Source organism: Dendronephthya gigantea, unplaced genomic scaffold, assembly GCF_004324835.1.
Source record: "Dendronephthya gigantea isolate DGI-Jeju-01 unplaced genomic scaffold, DenGig_1.0 000200F, whole genome shotgun sequence".
Lineage (NCBI taxonomy): Eukaryota > Metazoa > Cnidaria > Anthozoa > Malacalcyonacea > Nephtheidae > Dendronephthya > Dendronephthya gigantea.
In genome coordinates, this window is record NW_021163210.1 from 79,613 (window position 1) to 85,008 (window position 5,396).

The 5,396-nt window shown below is 36.3% G+C and overlaps 1 pseudogene; it reads right to left on the bottom strand.

The window, feature by feature from the left end:
• Window positions 1-2,655: 2,655 nt before the first annotated feature.
• Window positions 2,656-4,098, bottom strand: LOC114539356 (annotated as a pseudogene).
• Between the last annotated feature and the right edge of the window lie 1,298 nt (window positions 4,099-5,396).

A 5,396-nucleotide genomic window follows, 5' to 3' on the forward strand; every position in this document is an offset into this window, starting at 1 on the left:
AATAATGTAAAAGAAATCAATTCGAAATGTAAAATAGTATTTGCCCACCCAGAAGTGTTTGTAGCTGGCAACTTTCGTACATCTTCACTGCTTAAAATGGACGTTAAAGCTATAGTCGTTGATGAGGCCCATCTTGTTATAGAATGGTAAGTTTCTGATTAAGCAAAAGTAATGTGTGTATCAGAGGAAGGGGGTTAATGGTTGAGAATTGTGTCTTGTATATTTTCAACATTTATTGAACAATAAGAAGCCAATGAGATTTAATATACATATCACAATTCATTTTGATCATGTTTTAGGAAGGACTTTCGTCCAGCATATGGAAAAGTGTGTTTGCTTTCAAGTTTTTTTCCAAATGTGCCAATCATTGCACTTACAGCCACTGCTACTGTAAATATGCAAAAAAAACATTATCATGTCACTGGGGCTATGCGAGCCAGCTATCATAAATGTGAATCCAGATCGACCAAACATTTATTTTGGATCATTTAGTAGACAAAATACTGGTCATGACAAATTGCATGAAATTTTGGAGCCGCTAGCACTTGACCTGCAGCAGCAGAGGCAGGAATTTCCACTAACAATTATTTATGGTAATCTTGAGACAATAAGTGAGTGTTACATTTACTTTAGTCAAACATTGGGAATTGATCAATACGACCCTCCAGGCTCATGCCCTAATGCAAAGAACAGAATGTTCACTCAATTTCATGCTAATTATCCTGAGTATGAGAGAAAAAGAATTGTTACTGAGTTGGTCAATGGAGAATCAAAACTGAGAATATTATTTGTCACTGTTTCATTTGGCATTGGAATTGACATAAAGAACATACGACAAGTCATACATATTGGAGTACCCTACACCATGGAGGAGTATTTCCAAGAGGCTTGACGGTGTGGACGGGATGGTTTACAATCCAAAGCACTTATATACTATAACAGTTATGACATTTCAATGGCAAAAAAACATATGTCAGATGTTATGAGAAAGTTTGTTGAAGAACCAATGTGCAAGAGAGAAATGATTCTTAATTATTTTGGACACCCAGTATGTGAACGAAACCTCCCAGATCATACCTGTTGTGATTTCCACCTAAAAAATTGTAAATGTGATATCTGCCTTTCAACTAACAGAGATACAGAGGCTATCAGACCAACAGTAGAGTCAGTGCAATGCTCAGAAACAATTCAACTAACAGACAATGCAAAAAACAAGTATGTATGATGCCTTGGAGGCTTATAGATTGACCCTCCATGGATTAGGACCATCTTGTGTTGGAGGAATAGGATTAGCCACAGGGTTCAGCATTGATTTAATCAACAAGATTGTTGACCATGCAATGGAACTCAAATCTGTAGAGAAGATAGAAGCAATATTACCTATATTTGATAGTGAACATGCAAAAAATATTCATACTATTGTACTTCACATCACTTCAAATCCAGGTAAGTTTTCCAACACATAATGTGTGCCTGTATTATTTGCTGAAAATGCATGAATTTTTCTAATACAAACTATTAACTATTGATGATGATGATGATGATGAAGACTTTATTTAACGAGAGTTATACACATGCCAGTTTACACTGATAAATTAGTGGCTCTCAAACTAGTTTAAAATACTATGAACCTATGACCTATATTTATATACCTATATTACACTATATTCATGTATTACACTATATTCATATATGTACATATATCTAAACTCAGGATAAAAAACTATTATATGGTATTACATGTATAATATATATAAGTTTATATGGTAAAGTGATCAATGTTTTCATAGCTCTCCTTAAAGAGCAGTTTCAGGTTGTGTTTAAACGATGCTGCGGAATCCTTTTCGCGCAGTGTTTTAGGTAACTGGTTCCATTGTTTTATGGTCGTGACAGCAAATGTACGACCACCTTCAGTCTCTCGCTTGTATTTAGGGCATAGGAAGTTGATGTTACTATATCTGGTAGCCCTACTATTTACACTAGAATTTAGTTTTAACATATTCGCTAAATAATCGGGAGATTCACTGATAATGCGTTTATAGGCTGTTGTTGCTTTTAATATCTTCACTTCATCGTAGTATGGTATCCAGTTAAGTTGCTTGAACATATTAACTGAACGAACTGATGTGTCCAGATCTAAAATCACCCGAGCTGCTCTCTTTTGTAACTTCAGTACTCTTTTTAAGTTTTCCTTTGATGTAGTTGTCCAAACAGCTGATCCATATAGTATCACCGGTTTTATCATAGCATTATAATAAAGAATGCGCTCTCTATATGGAAGACAGCGCTTTATTTTACTGAGTACCGCAATTCTTTGTGATAATTTCTTGCATAGATTGTCGACGTGAACATCAAAACTCAGTTCATCATCGAAGGTAACTCCAAGCAGTTTAAAGGAGGAAACCTGCTCAAGTTTTTCCCCATTCAAACTAAGATCAATATCTAATGTATCAAGTTTCTTCTTCAGGCGTCTTCCTGCGACTAGCATAGTTTTGTCTTCTCTTCATTCATAACCAGATGATTAATCTTTGACCAGTTTGCAAGACTTAAAATGATTAATTATTATATTGATTAATATATGTCCTTATTTATATACTTACTGCACATTTTCAACATGTATATGAACAATAATTTTCCAATACAGTATACTTACCATCACACCTCTAGCAAATCTTCATCAGATTCTTCATCATCCTCATCTGCTTCATCATCCTCAACTGCTTCATCATCATCTTCAGCATCGTCGCAGTTTGCAAACATGTCTCTTGCTAAACGCTTTTTGTGTCTTGTCAGCCATGTGTACAAGGCAGCTGTATTAAGTTTATCTAAAGGGCTTTTCCTGATAGTTGGGAAGGACTGTAAATTTCTTTCAGGAGTATATTTAAATGGATCGACAGTCCTCAAAAGTCTTATCATTTCTTTTATATCTTCTTTAGTGGATGCATGTGTGTGACTTGTTGATTCAGGTGGTACATTGCTAACTTCGTCAAAAGTATCAAAAATACATGTCTAGCCATACGAAGCCCTTGTGCTTCGCTCTACAGCCTTTAAGGTCTTATTGCCACACATTCCTCTTAGCATTACCTTATGGTTCTTTATTAACATCTCCATTTGCAGGTCATTCTTTTAGTTTTTTCCTTGTCCACCGCTTAGGCTTATGAATTGACCATGAATTATACGATGGGCTATTTTTTCCGTATATAATGCTTTGACACATGTTATAAATCGCATTGCGTCGTATGCATATTTCATCCCTCTTTTACGCGCACGAAAATACAGCATCAGAAGTTTCCAGTTTAGAATACTTCTTGTCCCATCTCTTTCTTTTGCAGTGTCATTCAGCTGCATTAACATCACCCCCATTTGCATGCACTGACAGGCATAATTAAATAATTTATCTTCTGCTTGACTTTCTTGCTGTTTTGCATAATTTACTTTCGGTGGTTGTTGAGTAGTAGATGGTTTATTAGGAATAGCAACCCACAATCTTGGCCACAACAAAATTTGATTAACCTTCAATATGTTTTGTGCATTAGGTTCAACAGATATTACAACAACTGGAACTTTGTCTTGAGGAAGAGTCTCTTGACCCTCAACAGCAGCTATCCTACCAACTCCAACAAATTTTTTAACAAATTCTCCAACAGTTTCAGTTAAAAAGTCAGTTTTCACTTCATCATCACTACCTTTTGGTGGTAATGTTATATTTAAAGGTGTATCTTCCAAACTTTCCATAGCCAAACTTTCCTCTTTTCTACCTCTTTTAAATCTCTCTCCTTCACAAGAGCGTCGATTAGCACTTTCGGTTGCAAAGAATGACGATTTTAACTCTTCTTTGATTTTGACAAAAGACAAAATCTTATTTTCACATGTACGAGATATATACTTTGAAAGACCATCATCCTCGTGTATCAATGTTTCATTTTTGCTAGAAATAAACTCTTGCAAACATTTCAAAATCCCTTCTGTCTCAGCTTTTTTTCCGTATAAATACACTCGATGTCTATCTGTACCGATATCTGTGTTGCAGACACGACATCCGGCTGTAAACGTATCGATTGCAGCTTTCCTAGGCGTTTTATTTTTATCGATATTCATATCGTATTACACTTTCATATCATATGACATTTACATATTTCACGTTTTGACATTCGACAGGAAGTAATTATAAATAAAAATTCTAAAATAAATAGAAATTCTAATAGAAGAGTTCTAATTGGCTAAATTCACTTCCGGAAGGGTACGCATGCGTATATCTCAAAATGGAATAACCAATCATCTCGGTGCAATTAACGGATTATGCCAGAGCCTTCGTCGTTTCTTCCCCCAAGGATCGTGGGCTCTGGGTACGAGATTGCTCGGCGACCAACGGGCTGCCCAAAAACATATAAATCCCGAGGTTGCCACCAATATTTCGACGAAAAATCGTTTCCGCACGCGCGGGAACGATTTTTCTAATGTTTTTGTGCACCGCGACCACGGGGACGCCAAAAAACAGATAAGTCTCGAGGCTGGCAGCAATATTTCGATAAAAATCGTTTGCGCAAGCGCGGTAACGATTTTTCCAATGTTTTTGTGCACCGCGACTAACGGGATGCCCAAAAACATATAAATCCCCAGGTTGCTAGCAATATTTCGATGAAAAATCGTTTGCGCATGCGCGGGAAGGATTTTTCCAATTTTTTTGCGCACCGCGACAACCGGGATGCCCAAAAACATATAAATCCTGAGGTTTCCAGCAATGTTTCGACGAAAAATCGTTTGCGCATGCACGGGAGTGATTTTTCCAATGTTTCTGCGCATCGCGACCAACGGGACGCCCAAAAACATATAAATCCCGACGTTGGCAGCAATATTCTGGTTATTTCCGGGGTAAAAAAAAGTAAGAATGAAATGGTTGAAGCCATCACTGATGATCCTGAAAAAAAGTCAGGTAATGAAACTTTCTGCATTGAACACATATTTAGACATAAAATGTGGTACAACAACTGCCTAAATAGACAAAAAAAAAACACTTCTTGACACAGGGGGATTTGTCAGGAGAGTTAGTATCAAAACAAATAAGGAAGAACACATGGTTAGTATGGGGGCACAAATTTATGCATTCTGTTTTGTCCCGTTATACTTGACACATACTGATTTATACTTTTTCTAATATCCTAATACCCTAATATTCTAATACCCTAATTTCTACTAATAAATCAATGCCTTTAGATAACTCAATTTTGTGTAGACATCGAAGAGGATGGCTCAATCTTGTTGCTTCAACTGTTCTTGAAAGAGAGGATTGGAAGCACATAATCGGTTGTCAAAATATGTTAGGTAAGTTACATAATAAGTTGTTTTTCATTATACAGTGGGCCTTCTAAAATTTTGTTTAAAATGCTTTCAGCCTT